Source organism: Lemur catta, chromosome 4 (assembly GCF_020740605.2).
Source record: "Lemur catta isolate mLemCat1 chromosome 4, mLemCat1.pri, whole genome shotgun sequence".
NCBI lineage: Eukaryota > Metazoa > Chordata > Mammalia > Primates > Lemuridae > Lemur > Lemur catta.
In genome coordinates, this window is record NC_059131.1 from 116,530,701 (window position 1) to 116,551,586 (window position 20,886).

Consider the following 20,886-nt stretch of genomic DNA (forward strand, 5'->3'; position numbering starts at 1 on the left):
GAGCTGCCCCTGCGGGGTGCTGCCCACCCTGGCTGCGGGCACGAGTGGCTCCCGGAAGCCGAGACCTGGAGCGGGAAATGAACCCGAGCAAATGTCTGTCTGTGTGTGTCTTTTGCAGAGTTTTTAGCAACTTCGTGGGGTTGATGGATTTGTTCGCTGCTTGTCTGACGGTCCCGCTGGATGGCAGGGACAATCTGCGTTTGCATTTAGTTGATCTCGGCAGACACGCGGCTCTCTCCTCCCTCTCCCCCGCACCCTCCTCCTCCTCTCCTCCCCCTCCTCCCTCTCCCCTCCCCTCCCCCTCCTCCCTCTCCCCCTCCTCCCCCTCCTCCCTCTCCCCCCTCCTCCACCTCCTCCCTCTCCCCCCTCCTCCACCTCCTCCCTCTCCCCCCTCCTCCCCTTTCCCTCCCCCCCCCCGCCCCGTCCTGTCCCCTGAGCGCCCGGGACGGGGGAGTCGTCAGTGCAAATAAATGGGGCCTGCTCCGCTCTCCACCCCTGCAGACAAGCAGAGCCCTCCCTGGGGTCCCAGAAGGGGAGAGAAAACCTCCTTCCCAAGGGGGCGGTTGCTGAGGGTTTGGTGGGATCCAACTGCTCTGTTATCCCGGAAGAAGTGATGGATGGACGCTATGTGTATGGAGCAGAGGGTAGCGAGGGCGATCGGCATTTATTATCATTCATTACTGTTTATTGAGAGTGATAATAAAGCCCTAACCCTCGCTGAGGACTCGTGTTTATACTTGATTGCATGTCAGTCTCTTATTACAGTGGTTTCAGAAAGTGAAAACGCCAAAACGGCATTAATTCCTCACAGTCCTTCTGCATATGGGATTAATCAAATGTCAGAAAGATACTGTCATTTTATCAGACTTTTAATCCGTGAACTTTTAGAAGGTTGTACTCTTTATGAAATGTCATTTGCCTCAGTCTGTCTGCTTAAAGTTTAAAAATCTTGGCAACATAATTAATTATGGTCCCGATTCCCATTTTCAATCTAAACCTGTATTCAGGATTATATTAAAATACCCCTTATTCTTCAAAAGTGACTCTTATGAGTTTAAATTCCTGGAGGGGGTAAGGGGACAACTGGGAACAAGGGGCCAAGAAGTTAGAGAAATTAGGACTATTTCAGATTTCTCTTAAAAATCCTTTACTTCTTCCTTTAAGGAAAGAAATTTCGAGTCCCTTCTCTGCACAGTTCTTAACTTCGGTGAATGTCCTTAATCTTTACCACACGCTTGAAACATAACAGCTTGCAGCCTTGCCTGCATCATTGTTTTCATTTGTGTGTCAGGACATTTTATTCATTAAACCTGTATGTCAAAGACTCAGGCTCAGCATGGCAGTAACACTCTGTTTTAATTAGTAAGTATCATAAAAAAGAAGCTAGAACTCTGTAATAGGACTAAATTGCTATGAATTATGTGTGGTTTAAATTACGCATTCATTTTAGCAGAAATCAAGCCACGAATATAAAACATCTTTTAATCACTTGCAGATACAGTTTTTATCTCTTAAGATGTTAACAAAATATATAATTGGAAAGTACTCTTCTAAGAGTAAGGGAAGCCCCTACCCTCAGTTTATTTGTCCTGGGTCTGTTTGACGTTCATGTGATAAAGTATGAATGTTAAAGACTCAAAACTGATGTCACAGCCTTTGCACTGTCGTGCAGAGGCTATGGTGCGTTGGAAGCAGCCACAATGGGTTGGTCCTCAGATAACTTAATGCAAAGACTTTTTAACAGCTCAGAGTGCTAACCACTATACGATCCCGGCAAGAGGCTTTTTCAATTGGCTTTATGAACCTTGGCGATTCAGATTTCAGTTTTCTCACTTGGACTCACCAAAGAGACTCTCTGGTAGGGGGAAAAATATGTTCTAAAACTCTAATAAACTATTTGAAATGAACGGGGGTGTAGAAATAAAGTGTATCTGTTGTTATCTTTGTGTATTTATTTCTATAGCAGTTCTATTCAGACTGTCCAGAGGTCAGAATTTTTATTTTAAAACTGAGTGTTTTTCTTGCTGTTGTTAGAACATATTACTTTGATATGATGGATGAGCAGATACTGGAAATGGAATGATTGCACCTGAATTATCAGAAAGCCTGGGAGCAGTGTGTGAATTGCACATAATACGTGCTGATTAAAACGATTTTAATTTCCCTTCCTGAGTTTCTTTGTGATGAGGAGGTTGATACCTGTGACCAACCAGTGCTCGCTCCCACTTTTTCTGCTCGGTCTTCTTGTCAGCCTTAGCCTGGGGGAGCCAGGGGCCCACAGCACCAGCTCACAGATTGAACCCTGCCAGAGTCAGTCGCCACGAGCTACTGATTAGGAAGAAAGTATATCCCGTAGTCATCTGTGGGTCAAAGGCAAGCATAACCAACAAAAATAATCCAGCTAATTCATTTGACCTTGAAATAATAGCTAGACCTTATAAATGTTTATTTGGAAGGATTATTCTGAAGAACATAATTTATTCTTCCCCTGTTGGTTCACAGCCATTTAGTAGAAGCCACAGCATAACTGAATAATAAATAGTAAACCACACCAAATGTTTGCTTTGAAAGCTGATTTTATTTTAAATTTTTATTTTTTTAAAATTAGTTTGTGTTTTATTTTTAATTTGTGTACAGTAAAATTCATTCTTCATGGTGTAGGTTCTGTGAATTTTGACAAATGGGAAGAATGACGTGTCCACCATCATAGTTATGCTATGGAATAATTCTGTCACTCCAAAAATTCTCTCACACTATGCCTCTTTGATGTCATCCTCTTCCCTTAACCTAATTCCTGGTAACTACTGATCTATGTTCCTTTCTAATAGTTTTGCCTTGAAAACTGGTTTTAAAATCAAAGTCCTTCGGTATCTACTAAATACTCCTTTTAAAAATACTTTGCATTTCGTGCCTTGAAGTTAGGATAAATTCTGCTTTATTTTTCCGTTATATTACAAGAGCAAAATTAAACGACATCTAGGATGCATGCCGTCACGCTTCCATGTTTATTTCCACCTAGGAAGAACAGTACATACTTCATTGTCATTAAAAACAATAACAGAGTATGACATGGAAAAATAAAAATGCTAATATTTTATTGTATCATATAGTGGTATGTTGACTATAAATTCAGTTATATATTTGGGAAAAACCACAGCATTTCAGTTTGAGTCTGCGTTTGCTTGGATGCATGTATTTCCTGTATTTCTTGAAACTTCTGAGATGACACCCGGCATTTGCTGTTCCATAGCCTATGAGTGCCCCAGCCAGTGCTAAAAGCAGGATTCTTGGCTGCCTACTTCCTAAACACATAACCCAAAGATTTAATATCCACACCTTTTTTTCCTTTTGGTATTTTACTAAAAACTGCACACCAACAAATACATGAATTTTAGTCCTTTAAAATATTTGGAAAACATGAAGTATATCTTATTAATCCTCTCCCAAATAAAAAATGAGTTGCTTGTTTTACATTTTAAAAATTAAGGATAGAGAATTTGATCAATGTGGAGTAAAAAGCCAGCTAGCAATATGTTTCTGTAGATTTTTCCTCTTGGAATGAAGAGACAGATTTGACCACAGAACAGCTGGGTATTGGGTCCTATTACAATGTCAATTTTTTTCAAGGAACTTATTGAGTTAAATTTGATTTAAATTTCACTTTGAAGTCCAGAGACCTCATGTTTATAAGAAAAGTATAGAAACTTCCAAGATTACATGTCATTATTCCTTCAATAATTTCCGGATGCTTTGGAAGCTGATTTATTTTAGTAAATTAGTGAATGAGTCTTGGTTTTCATTTGTTAATTTTTTCCTGCAGCAAATTTGAACATGGCACATACTTAATGTTTCCTATAGTTCTCTGAAGTATTTTTAGTTTCACTTATGAAAACTGAAATGAATCTAAAAAAATATGGATGGAGGTAGTAGTATAAATATATAGTTAATTTACCAAATGTCTCTTTTAATTCTTCTTTTGAAATAACTTGTTCCCTTTTCATAGTTGTGAGAAAATAACATTTTTAGAAATAATGGGGTTATATAAAGTTTGGAAGGAACTTGATAAAAACATGATTATGGATGATTAGAAGTCAGCTCATTTGAGCGGAACTCTTAGACACTCTCTTGGCAGGATGGAGACGTTTAAATGTAACAACCAAATTACAAAAATGGAGTTAACAACATCCATGCATTTCTAATGGGAATGATTTCAGCCGATACCACAAATAGTGGTGACCAGCTGAAATAAATGGAGACTGTACAAGTTTCTGTCGATGTTTCTTCCCTCTAAGAGAATATCAAGGTAAACACCCTCTTCTTCCAGCTGTGTGCTCAGAGAACATATATTCCAAATTGGACTATACTCAAATGTGTGTTTTATCAACAACTAAAAATCACCATAACTATATCTTCTTTTCTGAAGCAATGTCCTTATATATACAGATGTACATAAAATATGAGATTGAAATTTAATGTTTTTGAAAATAAGCAGTAAAATCTGAACTCATAATTAGAAATACCTGTAAGGTGTGATATCTTGTTTTTGAAATCACCATGACTATTTTTACAAATTATAATATAGGAACTATGAACAAGTTAGTATATGCAACACAGACAATACTGTATCCAGACAGTTGGTAAACAAAATGAGGGGGTGGCATTGTGGTACTTTCTTGAAAATATTGATATTGTGTTTAAGAGAGAAAAGCTAGTGTAAAAGGGCCTGAGTTGTTTTGGATTGCTTTCTTCAATTTAGATGCTATGGTGTTAGGTGCCTACTGGAATGTAGATGGTTACAATTTACAGCACATTGTAGTGAAAAGTAAACCATAGTAATCCATATACAACTTGGAGACGGCTTTGATGACTGAGTTTAATTCATATATATGCTAAGCTTGTAGGCATTGCCAAGTGGAACATTATGCATTTTATCCAGTGATGAAATACATTTCTTGTTAAATTATCTGTCATATAAAAAAAACCCACACAAACATAAACATACTTGATCCATTTGAGTAATTTTGTTAAAAATACATTAGAAAACATATAAGTACCTTTTTATGCATAACACTAGCATATATATATCATGATGTAGATCTAAATATCATGTGTATGTTGATAGTCCTCAAGGTTATAATTTCATATTAAATTACAGCATTCACTAAAATTCATTGATACGGTCAAAAGCTTCAAATTTGGACTGATTCACAAGTAATTAGATCCTGTAATTGAAGAGGCATTTGTTGCCAACAGGGTAACAGAGTTTGCTAGCTAGAACACCTGGCAAACTGGAAAAGGACAGCAATTGTTTATCTCTTTGCTTCCCTGAGTCTCTGATATTGTTAGTTCTATTGGGTGATCTGTCGAAGTTTGTGAAAATGTGCTATGAAAATACATTACTTTTTTATGGAAAAATAAAACTACCTCCAAATGGAGACAAAACTGTGCCCCTCTAATTAATGATCACAGTAGCAAGATTCACCATACTAGCAGATGAAGTAACAGGTGGGTCACAGGAGAGATGGCCTGGGAGATACCAGGGAAGCCACCCTGCCCCCAGATGTTACCTGGGCCTCTCAGGGTACTAAAAGACTACCTGAAAAATAATTTTTCCTTTACTTTTAAAGTAATTTTTTTATTGTCCCCTATAAATATGAAAATAGCCCTGCCATGGGAAATGGATAAACTGATATCAGCTAATGTATTACCAAGATATGTTAATAGCTAGATAAAGCCAGATAGGAATGAGGCCAGCTTAGACAAAATTTTAGAGAGGGGTGATATATCTATATATGTGTGTATGTATGTCTGTGTATACATATATTTATATCCTCTAGGCTCTACTGTTTTGGACAGTCTACCTTTAGTATATACCTGCTCTTTATTCTCTTCCCCTGATAATTCTCAGTTTGTTATAAAAGTATTAAGTTACGTCCTGGGTCAGCTTCATGGGCCACTCTTAGAGGGACCTGGGGCTTGGCTGAATGCTCCAGTGTCACCATCTTGAAATTCCTAATTTTTGAACAAGAGGTCTTGCCCTGGGCCCCACAAATTATGTAACCCATGCTCATTATGCCGTGGTGTGAATCAAAGATTTAAAATTCTGATGTCCGGGAAATAGAAAGTGCATTTGAGATTAACTTTGCAAGGTTAGGCCCAGTGAATATTTGCATTTAAAAACTTGTCTTTTAAGGACGATACAATGAAAGATACGAGATACTCTTTTAATTTTGTGGTGGAAGTTTCCCGTTGCCTCTGAAGTCACACGGAGTAGGTATCCAGCTTCTGAGAGCACCGGCCTGGTAAAGCAAAGGCCTCTGAAAGGGAGTGTCCTCTTTGTTTCATTGCGGTGGACAAGATGCCCCATTATAGTGTAAGAAGGAAATAGCAGATCTATTAATATTTATATTCACTTTTATGTATAAATAATGAAATTAAGTTTTATGACTATTAATAATAAACAAATTAACAAAGGCACAGTCTTACTCAGCATATCAGATGGTCGTGGAACAACAAAAAATGGAAATGGTGACAGCTTCTCTGAAGTAAAAATGATGACATTCTGCTGGGCGTGATGGCACGTGCCTATAGACCCCATCACTTGGGAGGCTGGAGCAGGAGAATTGCTTGAGCCCAGCAGTTCGAGGCTGTGTTGCTTTATGATCGCAACTGTGAATAGCCACTGTACTGCAGCCTGGGGAACATGGCAAGGTCCCATCTCGAAAAAATAAAGTAGTAATAATAATAATAATAGTGACATTCTTATTAGCCCTGTTCACAAAACACCACTGATATTAACTTGAAAAAAATTTGAAATGTACAATGTCATCCACTATAGTTATGATACTCATCCCAGTATAGATTGCCTTTAAGTATTTTATACATTACACATTAATATATATATATATTTTTAAATCACAGTTCTAAGAGGTTTGAAGACCACGGTGTAGACAATACATTATAGAATGAGAGGTCTTGAAAGGAGTTGAGCAGGAAGCTGAAAAATTTCCCACATAAACTAGTCACTGTTGTCGGGAGTATTCTTAGTTATTTGTATAAGCATTTCATAATTCCTCTGTTATCAATAGATATTATATGCCGTTATGTTCTGAAAATTTCAGTATTCTGATAGTTTAAAAAATACTTCCCAACACTTTTCATGAATATCATCGTATTAGTCCATTTTGCGTTGACATAAAGGAATACCTGAGGCTGGGTAATTTATAAAGAGAAGAGATTTATTGGGCTCATGCTTCTGTGGGCTGTACAAGAAGCATTGCATCAGCAGCTGCTTCTGGTGGGGGCTTCAGGGAGCTTCCCGTCAAGGTGGAAGGTGAGGGGGAGCAGGTGTGTCACATGGCAAGAGATGAGCAAGAGAGGGAGGAGGAGGTGCCAGGCTCCACACAACCTGCTCTCTCGGGAATTAATAAAGGGAGACCTTACTCATTATTGCAGGAGGGCACCGGGCCACTCCTGAGGGGATCGGCACAGGACCCAGGCACCCCCCATCGGGCCCCACATCCAACGCAGGGATCACATTTCATCGTGAGATTTGGAGGAGCCAAACATCCAAACCATATCAGTTGTGTTACATTTTAAAGTTTTTCTTTAAAATTTTATTGCTTTTCAGTTAAGTTAGTTATTAACCGATGTTACAGTTGTTTCTGTGCTTTGAATTTTACAACAGAAATGGAAATGACTATTTATTAATAATAGTATAACTTTATATAACCCTTGGTTGTTATAGGCCTTCCACATCCATCATTTTCCTTAATCCTCAGAGCAACCCAGTGAGGAAGATACTGTATCCTCTTACGCCTGAGAAACCTGACACTCCATTTTAGTGAAGAGACTTATCTAAACTTGCAGAAACTTTTTAAATAAAGTCATAAGTTTTTGGTTTCAGAAGCAAAACTGATGAAAATTTCTAAAAATTTTAAGTTGAGATTAATTGCCAAATTCATTCGCATGGACCCAATTTGCTTAGAATGTTTTTGCAATTTAATGATTCGGAGTATCATTTATTAAGCCTGCATCCACAAGACCATAATTCTAGGCTTCCTGTGCACTGTTTGTTTTTGGTAATAGTTAGCTAATAGAGAATTTTTTAGGGGAAACCATTAAACTTTTCCACTTTCAAATCATTATTTAAGGTGCAGCAGAAACAACTTCTCTTTGAGAGTAAAAACACTCTAGTTCTAAATGGCGCTAAGGGCTACCAGTGATAAACAGATAAATAACGCCTAACATCTATCCTTCCAGAAGGTTAGTCTTTTTTAATAGGGAAATCATGGAAAGTATAATAGAGTTTCCATCTCAGAATGTGTGTAGGTTCTGACGTAAACCTCCCCTGGCCTTCCCACACCCCCAGCCACCATTCGCACAAATTCTGCTCCAATCGTAAAAGGCAAGCTCGATTATCAGTTTGCTTTCTTAAGCCTACTTATAGCTGTGAGACTATCTCTTGAAATCAAATCCCTTTTCCTTTCTTTAGCCTTCTTGATTAGTCCGACTGACCAGCCATTCAAATCTGGGTGTTAAAATGTTCTAGGATATGCTATGTGTTGAGTTTGAGCTCTCTCTCTTTCTGCATACACATGTAATAGAGCCTTTGCCATACCTTGGAGACAAGTTATCTGATAAAAGAAAAAATAAGAGATGGCGGAGTGGAGGTGACCTCCTGGATTTGTGCTCCCAGAGAGGAAGGCGTGGATCTCCACCTGCCACAACGCTAGAGGATTGCTTCTCCACAGGAACGGCGGTGTGAACCCACGGAGAATCACCGTGGGACACGGGGAACAGGAAAAAACAGAGGCGAGTGAGAAATCAGACCGAGATAATTTGGAGAGTGCGGGACGGAAAACAGACAGCGGAGTGCGGGACGGCCGTGCCTGCCTCACCGGCGAGTGGGGCGGGTACAGCCCCACAGCAAAGCGGCTTGATCTCCCCACTGACCCCCACATCCACTCGGTCAGGGATCTGGCTGAAATTGGTGCAGAATCACCTCGGGAGACGTGGAGCTCCGAGGACAGGTGACATAGGCGGGAGAGAGCTTGGACTCGGGCAGGTCTCCGTGGTGCCCTATCTCTTAAAGGGACAGACGCGGACCTGCACCGAGGCGAGGGGCCGCGAGCGTGAAATATTAAAGCGGGACTTTTTTGCTTTTCTCTTCCCGTACGGCAGCTCTCCGGCTGGGGAGCCGCTGCGGGCCCTGGCGCCTGCCGAGCTCTGAACGCTCTCCCCTGGCGCCTGCGACCAGCGGACGCGCGGTCGCCATCTCGGTTCCCACAGCTAAGCGGAAAGGACCTTGAACTCTGGCAGGCCTGTGCGGTGCCGGAGCCCTATCTCTTAAAGGGACAGACGCGGACCTGCACCGAGGCGAGGGGCCCTGAGCCTGAAATATTAAAGTGGGATTTTTTTTTTTCTTTTTTTTTCTTTTTATCTCTCTCTTTCTTTCTTTCTTTCTTTCTCTTTTCTTTCTTGTTTTCTCTTTCTTCTTCTTGTTATTCATATTGTTTCTCTCCTTTTTTTTTTTTTTTTTTTTTCTTTTCTTTTTTCCTTTCTTTTTCTTTTCTCCTTTCCGGTGTCCCTCCAGCCCAGGAGCTACTGTAAACTCCTGAGTGCTCCAGACCCCCAGCTGTGATTCCTATCGGACCCTGAAAATTACCCCCCAGTGCCAGTGATCTGCGGGTGGGCAGGAACAATTGTGCGGGCCAAGGTCTAATTGCTGCAGAGCCATAGGGTGCCAGGCGACTCCCCAGGAGGCTCCATCCCCTGATCCATAGACCCTCTCCAGGTCCCCTTCCCAGGTGTGAACACTGAGTGCTTCCCTAAACCCAAGAGTGTGGAGCCCGGACCTTGGGAACACTGGGACAGTGTAGACCTTTGCCCGTGGGAGCTGCAGCAGCTGGGGCACTGAGGGAGTGAGGGCACTGCCTCCTCGGCCTAGCCAGTGTCTTTCCTGCTGAAGGAGACAGAAACCACACATCCAGAGGAAGAACCAAAAAGCCAGGGGGGGGAAAAAAAAAAAAAAAAAGAGAGGGAGAAGAGGCTTTCTGCTTGCAAATCGTGTGAATCCTGCCTACTAACTGAAAGTCCGCAACACAATGATTTAACTTGCCAAACTGGTCTTAGGTCAAGCCAACCCTCTGGGGGTGGAGCCATCAGAAGCAGCCCCCCAACTGAGATAGAAAAAAGAAACTCTAAACAGCACACAACAGTCTCCCCCTATAGATAAAGGAAGCAACATTCCTAGACTGTTCCATAGCCTAAGAACAGAGTACAAGACGTGCTGTTAACTAGACTAAAGCTGTGAGAAAAGATCTAACGATAGAGCCAGATGGGAAGGGCTCAGCGGAAAAATATGGGGAGCACAAAAAACCAAACGGAAACCTCGCCCCCAAAGAGAAATACCAACTCTCCTCCAATTGGCACAAGCCAGTTTCAGAATACCAACATGTTACCAGAAGAATTTCAGTCTTGGGTTATAAATAAGCTGAATGATATACAAGAAAAAATTGATATCCACCGCAAAGAAACCGCAAAAAAATTCCAGGATTTGGAAGAAAAATTCACTAAAGAAATAGACGTATTGAAAAAAAACCAAACTGAACTCCTAGAAATGAGGGATTTATTCAGGGAGCTACAAAACACAGTGGAAAGTCTCAAGAACAGGGTAGATCAAATAGAAGACAGAATCTCAGAAATCGAAGATAACTCTTTCCAATTAAATAAGACAGTCACAGAGATAGAGCAAAGAAATAAGAAAAAAGACCAGAGTCTTCAAGAAATGTGGGATTATGTGAAGAAACCTAACGTGAGAGTTATAGGCATCCCTGAAGGTGAAGAAGATAATAAGCAAGGGCTGGATAAACTATTTGAAGACATAATAGAAGAAAATTTCCCAGGCCTTGCTAAAACTTTAGATATACAGGTTCAAGAAGCTCAAAGAACCCCTGGCAGATTCATAGCAAATAGGAAAACACCACGCCACGTAGTCGTCAGACTGACCAAAATATCCACTAAAGAGACCCTTCTTCGAGCTGTAAGGAGAAAGAAACAAGTAACATACAAAGGGAGGCCCATTAGAATTACGCCAGATTTCTCAACTGAAACTTTACAAGCAAGAAGAAGTTGGGGCCCCATTCTCACTCTTCTGAAACAGAATAATGCCCAGCCTAGAATCTTGTACCCAGCTAAGCTAAGCTTTCTATATGAAGGAGAAATTAAGACATTCTCGGATAAACAAGGACTGAGGGAATTCACCAAGACAAGGCCACCCCTCCAAGAAGTACTCAAAAGAGAGTTACACATGGATCATCACAACAAAGACCCACGAATGTAAAACCACCCAAGAGCTAAAGATCAAATTCTAGCCACCACAATGGCTCAAGAGAGAAAACATAGCAATGAAGTTCTACCCAATAAGATAAACAGAAATCTATCCCAATTATCAGTTCTCTCACTAAATGTCAATGGCCTGAATTCCCCACTCAAGAGACATAGACTGGGCCAATGGATAAAAAAACACAAACCAAGTGTCTGCTGCCTTCAGGAAACTCACTTAACTGGCAAAGATGCATTTAGACTGAAAATAAAAGGATGGAACCTGATATTTCAAGCAAATGGTAGCCAAAAGAAAGCTGGTGTGGCAGTTTTAATTTCCAATAACTTAGTCTTCAAACCAACAAAAGTAATAAAAGACAAAGACGGTTACTACATACTGGTGAAAGGCACAATTCAACAAGAAGACATAACCATACTTAATATATATGCACCCAATCTAGGTGCACCCAGATTCATAAAGCAAATCCTACTCGATCTAAACCAAATCATAGGCAACAACACTTTAATAGTTGGAGATTTTAATACCCCACTGACAGCACAGGACAGATCCTCCAAGCAGAAAATAAGCAAAGACATAGTAGACTTAAACAGAATGCTAGAACAAATGGGCCTGACTGACATCTACAGGACATTCTACCCGAAAACCACTGAATATACATTCTTCTCATCAGCTCACGGGACATTCTCTAAGATTGACCATATCCTAGGACATAAAGCAAGTCTTAAAAAAATTAAAAAAATAGAAATCATACCCTGCATCTTCTCAGATCACAATGGAATAAAAATAATAATGAACCTTAACAGGAACTCTCATTCCTACTCAAAGTCATGGAAGCTAAACAACCTTCTCCTGAATAACAATTTTGTAAAGGAAGAAATTAAGTCAGAAATCAAAACATTCTTTGAATTAAATGACAAAGGTGACACAACTTATCAAAATCTATGGGATGCAGCTAAAGCAGTCCTGAGAGGAAAATTCATTTCCATAAATGCCTATTTCAAAAAGACAGACAATTTACAACTAGACAACTTAATGAATAGACTCAAAGAGCTGGAGAAAGAAGAACAGACTGACCCCAAACCCAGCAGAAGGCGAGAAATTATTAAGATCAAATCAGAATTAAATGAAAAAGACAACAAAAATACTATAAGGGAAATTAATAAAACAAAAAGTTGGTTCTTTGAAAAGATAAATAAAATAGACACACCACTGGCTAGACTAACCAAGAGCAGAAAAGAAAAATCTTTAATAACTTCCATCAGGAACATGAAAGGAGAAATCACAACCGAAGCCACAGAGATACGTGACATTATCTATGAATATTACAAAAATCTTTATGCACACAAATTGGAGAATGAGGAGGAAATGGACAAATTTTTAGAATCACACAGCCTTCCCAAGCTCAATCAGGAAGAAATAGAATTCCTGAATAGACCAATATCAACAACTAAAATTGAAACAGCAATAAAAAACCTTCCCAAAAAGAAAAGCCCTGGTCCAGATGGGTTCACACCTGAATTTTACCATACATACAAAGATGAACTGGTGCCCATCCTACATAAACTATTCTTCAATATTGAGAAGGATGGAATTCTCCCCAACACATTCTACCAAGCCAATATAACATTAATACCAAAACCAGGAAAGGATGCAACAAAAAAAGAAAACTACAGACCAATTTCTCTCATGAACGTAGACGCAAAAATTCTCAATAAAATCCTAGCAAATCGTATCCAAGTGCTGATTAAAAAAATAATTCATCATGACCAAGTAGGCTTCATCCCAGAGATGCAGGGGTGGTTTAACATACGAAAATCTATAAATGTAATTAACCACGTAAATAGAAGCAAAAATAAAGACCATATGATCCTCTCAATAGATGCAGAAAAAGCATTTGACAAAATTCAACACCCTTTTATGATAAAAACACTTAACAACATAGGCATAAATGGGACCTACCTAAAAATAATACAAGCCATATATGACAAACCCACAGCCAACATCATACTGAATGGGGAAAAACTGAAAGCATTCCCACTCAGAACTGGAACCAGACAAGGCTGCCCACTGTCCCCATTACTTTTCAACATAGTATTGGAAGTCCTTGCGAGAGCTATCAGACAAGAGAGCAGAATCAAAGGTGTCCAAATAGGGACAGAAGAGATCAAACTCTCACTCTTTGCTGATGACATGATGTTGTATCTGGAAAACCCCAAGGACTCAACCAAGAGACTCCTGGAATTAATTAACGAATTCAGTAATGTCTCAGGTTACAAAGTCAATACACACAAATCAGAGGCATTCATATATGCCAATACCATTCAATCGGAGAACCAAATTAAGGACTCAATACCTTTCAAAATAGCAACAAAGAAAATAAAATATCTAGGAATATATTTAACTAAAGAGGTAAAGGACCTCTATAAAGAGAACTATGAAACGCTAAGGAAGGAAATTGCAGAACACGTAAATAAGTGGAAATCCATACCATGCTCATGGATTGGAAGAATTAACATCGTTAAAATGTCTATCCTACCCAAAGTAATCTATAGATTCAATGCAATTCCTATTAAAATACCAACATCATTTTTCACAGATTTAGAAAAAATAATTATACACTTTGTATGGAATCAGAGAAGACCCCGTATAGCAAAAGCAATCTTAAGCAATAAAAACAAAATGGGAGGTATTGATTTGCCAGACTTCAAACTATACTACAAAGCTGTGGTTCTTAAAACTGCTTGGTATTGGCACAAGGGCAGGGACACAGACCAGTGGAACAGAACAGAAAACCCAAATATAAAATCATCCTCATATAACTATCTAATCTTTGACAAAATAGACAAAAACATACTCTGGGGACAAGAGTCCCTATTCAATAAATGGTGCTGGGAAAACTGGATAGCCACATGTAGAAGACTGAAACAGGACCCACAGATTTCACCTCTCACAAAAATCAAATCACGGTGGATAACAGATTTAAACCTTAAATGGGAAACAATTAGAATTCTAGAAGAAAATGTAGGAAAGACTCTTACAGACATTGGTCTAGGCAAAGAATTTATGAAGAAAACCCCTAAGGCAATCGCAGCAACAACAAAAATAAACGACTGGGACCTGATTAAATTAAAAAGCTTCTGCACAGCCAAAGAAATAGTCATGAAAATAAACAGACAGCCTACAGAATGGGAAAAAATTTTCGCATACTACACATCAGATAAAAGACTGATAACAAGAATCTATTTAGAACTCAGGAAAATCAGCAGGAAAAAATCAAACAATCCTATCAAAAAATGGGCAAAGGACATGAATAGAAATTTTTCAAAAGAAGACATAAGAATGGCCAAAAAACATATAAAAAAATGCTCAACATCCCTAATCATCAGGGAAATGCAAATCAAAACCACAATGAGATACCACTTAACTCCGGTGAGAATGGCCTTTATCAAAAAATCCCAAAACAACACATGTTGGCGTGGATGCAGAGAGACAGGAACACTCATACACTGCTGGTGGGAATGCAAACTAGTGCAACCCCTATGGAAAGCAATATGGAGATACCTTAAACAGATTCAAGTAGACCTACCATTTGATCCAGCAATCCCATTATTGGGCATATACCCAGAAGAACAAAAGTCATTCTTTAACAAAGACACCTGTACCCGAATGTTTATAGCAGCACAATTTACAATCGCAAGGATGTGGAAACAACCCAAGTGCCCATCAATCCACGAATGGATTAGTAAACTGTGGTATATGTATACCATGGAGTACTACTCAGCTATAAGAAATAACAATGATACGACATCTCTTTGGTTCTCCTGGAGAGAGCTGGAACCCATTATACTAAGTGAAGTATCCAAAGAATGGAAAAACAAGCATCACATGTACTCACCAGAAAACTGGTTTCCCTGATCATCACCTAAATGTACATCAGGGAAGGATACCAATTGGATATCAGACTGGGATGGGGGGTGGGGGGAGGGGATGGGTGTATGCCTACATGATGAGTGCGTTGCACACCCTCTGGGGAATGGTCATGCTTGAAGGTGCAGACCCGGGGAGGTGGGGGGGGGAGGGGATGGAGGTATGACTACATGATGAGTGCCAGGTGCACTGTCTGGAGAATGAGAACGGACGCGCTTCGGACTCTGACTCGGGGGGATGGGTGGGACATGGAAAATGTATATAACCTAAACTTATGTACCCCCATGATGAGCTGAAATAAAAAAATATATATATTAAAAAAAATAAAATAAAATAAATACAGCTGATAGTTACCACTAAAAAAAAAAAAAAAAAAGAAAAAAGAAAAAAGAAAAACATTTTCTTCAGTAAGTAGAGCCTAATAAGAAAATTGGTGATTAAAAAAGTAAGTTATAAGTTTATTAGAGACCCATAACCCATGATATTTAAACATACTCCAATTACGTATGGCAGCTGTATCACTGAAAAATCAATAAGTTACAGAATCCCTTTTGAAAATTAGTAATAATTAGTGGTAATTCACCTATACAGTTATTACATTATTCCATTAATTATGTGGCATTCTTGAGAGGTAAGAGGTGAAATTAGATCAGCCTAAGATTTTTAAAATGGATTATTTCAAAATATTGAATGAAACTGTATGTTTCAGTGAAATAATGAGAACTATCATAGACATATATATGAGGATATATTCTATTCTAAAAGCTTAAAGCCCTTTGAAATATAAGAAAAAATAAGTTCAGACCGTAAAAGTATTTATACACCCATATTAATACTCCAGCCACCAAATTCAATCTGTAATTTAAAAAGAAAATCTGTACATTTAAAGTTCATTCACACATTTACAAAGCAGTGACAACAACCAGGCAGTTTTGAAACCTCTTTTTCTCTTGGCAGCAGCCTCTATTTTGTGTAATGACCACGGAACATTGTGGACCCCAAGCTGCAGCTTTTTCCTTAGCGCTTCCTTTAAAAAAAAAAACAAAACAAACCACACCTAACTGTATATCTTACTTCCTTGCGGGGAGAAGGATGACATAATTGTGGGTCTGAATTCCCACACCAGGTCAGTATTTGTGGTTTGTCATCTCTGTAATTGCTGTAGGTTTATATGCTTGTATCATTTCATCATAATTTGCTATAAACGCATTATTAGAAATGACTGTGGGGTCTGTCTTCAGCGTCTGCCTTTTGAAAGTGTCCTTTTCTTTAATCATCTCTTAATCCAGAGATAATAATGCAGAACAACCCAGGAACTGATGTTGATCCTCCGTGCGTTAATCTCAACACGTGCCTCTGAAATCCTTGGCTAGATCTAGCGCCTGAGGAGCCTGAGCAGGCTCACCTTTGAACCAGTTCTAATCTAGTTTTGTTTATTAAACAACATTGATGTCCTCAGATACAGTGTAGCAAAGCTAAAAAATATTAAGAGTTTACTGTTGTTGATGTGATTGTTTTTAAAAATCCAACACTGTGGCCTTTCCTTTGTTCTTCTTTCTAGTCAGTCTCTACTTGAATAGGGTCCTAACCTCTTACCTTAGAGGTTAGGTGAATAAAGATAGAATAATCTGATGCTGGAACTCCTTCTATCTCCATTTGAAGAGCAAGTCGAAACATGTCTTTTGCTGTTGAATAAAATTTTGCAACCAGTTTGAGAAACTGGCCTACACCATTTAAAGATAAATAGAACCTTTTTAGTTTTAAAAGAGTACTCACATCATTATTTCATTTAATCTTATAACAATCCTGGGAATAATTGTCTCCATTTTGTAGATGAGGTAATTGAGATTGAAAGAGATTAAAAGACTCACTCAAAGTACAAAAGCAGATAATGTGATAATGGTTTGGTTAGGACTTCTTCAACTCAGATCTTTTTACTCTAAGTGATCTTTTTTTGTTTTGCTTTGGCAGCCTTTTAACTGTACCAAAATTTGAATGAATGATTGAATGAATGAATGAATGAAAAAATAAAAATTGCATGATAGTGGAGGATGGAAGAGTGAAGAGCAGACCAAAAATTAAATTCAGGTGTTGGCAAGAACGTTCGATCGTGAATTGACAGGAAACTAAGATGTGGGAAGAGCTCACCTGAGACCCTGAGACACATGAGCTAGGAGAGAATGAGAGGGAATAAAAAGGGAAGTGATGTGTTAACTATGCTTTCTGCTGGGTTCTCCAAATTACTAGATTGTTAGGAACCAGTGTCCTTGGAGAATATTATCTAATCTTTCCAAAGATGTGTCTTGGCTTGTTTTTTTTGGGGGGGGGTGGTGGTGCTTAGATAAGAGGGCTGGTAGAATAAATACATATTTGAATTTTAAATTATTTCTTTTTGCTAAAACATAACAACTACATACTTGTGTACCTTCTTTTTTCTTCTTTTTTTTTCTAGAAATAAGAATATTTCTAGGGCATGGAAAGGGTTTAACTATTTTAACTATTTAAGATCCCTGGTATATCTACTCACTCATCTATCTGTGGATCATATTACCTTCATTATAGTTATTTTTAAATTACTACTTTGGTTACGTCATGTGCTTTGGCACTGGAGGCCACCACAAATTCTCTGTGGTGATAGACAGGCTTTAGTGCTGACACATCAAAAAAACTGCTTGGAGAAGGTGAAGCTTGAGAACCATCAGCTTTTGGGAAAATATGGGATTAGGCCCATGGAATGAAGCATCACTTTTTTAATCTGTGGTATTTGTTATTCTGTGGTAGTAATGAATGGTTTCTTCTTGATAATATTTTATTTATTAGTAATGAGTGGTTTCTTCTTGATAACATTTTATTTATTAGTGTTTTCCCAAACTCCGCTAAGTACACGAGTGGTCCACTGGTCCGTTACTGGGCTTTAAGAGAAACACGAACTACTCAGAGAGAATGGACTTCTCTTTTATGTAAATAAGGTAGAGAAAAGAGATCACTGTGAAATAAGGTGGCCATAATAATAGTTCTCTTAAAAAAAGGAAGAAAGGATATGGACAGTCTCTATTTCATCCACTCCTCTCCCTAAATAGATGTCTAAAATATTAAATATTAAACCTTGGTAATGAATGAAAATTAGAGATCAGAATGTTTGAACAACCAAAGTGCTGGAGGTGAATATCATAGTGCTGCCACTATCAGGTGATAGGTCTTAGTATTTGGGGAGTTTGAAAATAAAAATACATGAGAATACTAGGGTTGGAAGCGACAAAGCCGTATAACCCGGCTACTCAAAGTGCAGTCCATGAACTGTCGGGTCCGCATCTCCCAGGCGCTTGTCAGAAAGGGACCGTTTTCAAGACCCCGCCCCCCAGACCCATTGAACAAGAACCTGCATTTTGATGGGAAAACTGGGTAATTCGTGTGCACATTAAGGGTTGAGAAGCGCTATTCTATACCATGCCTGCTCTCAGATCAGAATGTATCCCAGCCAGGTCAAAATTTACACGTTTTCAGAGGAAAGAGGCCCTCCTGAGTAATGCACTGTATTTATCCTTACCAGGACATTTTTGTATTCTTAAGGATGGAAAAGAGGCTTCCTTATACCGTATGTCAGACTGCTTTGCTCTCTGCTAGTAGCTTCTTGAAAGCAGTATAATTCAGCAACTATTTATCTGGCGCCTACTTTATGCTAGGAGACTAAAAACAGCTGCGCAGGTGATCTAAAGATAGGTGAAGGGTAATTTCTGCTCCTAAACTTATGTCATGTAAGCCTCATGGAGATCTTTTCTGTAGGGACGAGAAAAAATATATTTAAAAAATATATAATTCAAATAAGATAAAGTACCATAAGAAACAAAGTCTCAAGTTTCACCAGAGGACTCTGATTCCACGTTATCGGCCTCCGGGGCTTCCAGGGGACTGGCAATAGGCACTTGATAAACACCAGTTGACTTCCTGACAGTGTACAGGGAGAGCTCAGATAACATATCGTCTAAGTAAACACCCCCCTGCCACAATCCTGTTAAGACTCTCCCCGGAGATTTTATAGCACTCTTTTTTTTTGTTTGTCACTCTGGACAGTCAGGAAGCATCCTTCCTCTGCCGGGACACCTCCTGCTTTTCAAACTCCTTCCTTCGGGGTCTGTGCCTTGCTGAGCTCAGTCTCCTTCCCTCGAAAGCCATGCTGAGCCAGATCTCTGATACGTCTCTCATCTGACAATGGGCCTCCAAGCCCCTGCCATCCTCCCTGAGCTTAGCACTGGCCGGTTGTCCCTCACGGAATGCCACTGGCAGGCCACAGTGAGCCAGTGCCTGTGTCCTCATCCCTGCGGCTTGGCAGTGTGTCCCTCTTGACGGCTGATGGTGGCAGTTAACCCACAGGTGAGGCAGCTTCCCGGGTGTGAAGCCTGGGAGGACCTTGCCCTTCCCCTCTCTCTTTCCTCAGTGTCCTCAACTGTGAAACATCCCCACTGGCTCTGGGTGGCTCACTTTTCATCTGAGTCTCTGCTGAAATGTTGCTTCCTCGGAGAGGCCGTCTTTGACCACTCGGCCCAGAAGGGCTCCTTCTCCCCCCACCCACCCTGTCTCCGTAATTCCCTTCCGGCCTCTCAGCCAGTGTTGTTTTCCTTACAGTGCTCACTGCTCTCTGGAATCAGCATATTAATTGCATTTCCTTGTTTGCTTGTGCATCATGTCTCTAACCCACGAGCACAGGCTCTGCAAGCTCACGATCGGCACACGTGTTGTTTGCTGGCCTGTCCGCAGCGGCTCGGGCAGTGCTGGCAGCAGTTGCCGCGTCAGCTGGGAGCTCTCCCATCCCGCCATGCTGACTCTTTGAAAAGTTTCTGTTGTCACTGCCTCCTTGGTGGTATCGCTGCTTATTACGTCACTAGAAACTAGGTTATAAAACATTTCTTTGATCCAGACTTTAGGGAGGGTGCAGCCCAGACGTTTAGCAGACAGAGCTGGCAGAACCACCAAAGCCGTTTTTAAAACCAGATTTGTCTTGAGAACAGGAATATCTTTGAGCTTGAATCATTTAAGTACCTTGTTTTGTTAATGTGGTAACTAGACCTAGAAAGACCTTTTGAATTTTTAAGATCCTTTGAGAAGGCAGTACGTATGATTCGAGATAGATAGATAGATGGAAAGTGTGTAAAAATTCAAGGTTGTTGCTGATGGACGAGTGAAAAGTTGGGTAGTGTTTTAGAAAATTTTTTTCCTGCTATAGTATTCTGTTTTTGGTTTTCAGTTTCATCCTTGCTGTCACTAACACACAAAATTAGTAATGATCTCAGGTCAGAAGATAGAGTGATTATTCAGTTTGGTCCATTAGTTCATCCGTATTTAACGAGCGCTTAACGTGTGTACTATAAAATGTATGAAGAGATTGTTGATTTTTCTCCTCTAGGGTGTGATACTTCCCAGCGTGGCTTCCATCCTAAGGATGCTGCCCGTCACTTCTTTTCTCCTCCAGCCCGCGTTTCTCGCCGGTCTGGTCCACTCTGTGAACTCACCGTCTGCATCTTCGTGGCCCAGGCCTGGGCAGCCCCCTGCAGTCCCGATTATTCCGTTGACTTTAGGATTGCTCCGCTGATGCTGTTGCTTCCCAAAAACGTGCC

At 39.8% G+C, this 20,886-nt stretch overlaps 1 protein-coding gene across 1 annotated transcript in view; it reads left to right on the forward strand.

Annotated features, from left to right (window-relative positions):
- LOC123637410 (protein NDNF-like) overlaps window positions 1-20,886 on the forward strand; it is a 46,924-nt gene that overhangs the window by 1,025 nt on the left and 25,013 nt on the right. The window lies entirely within an intron of this gene.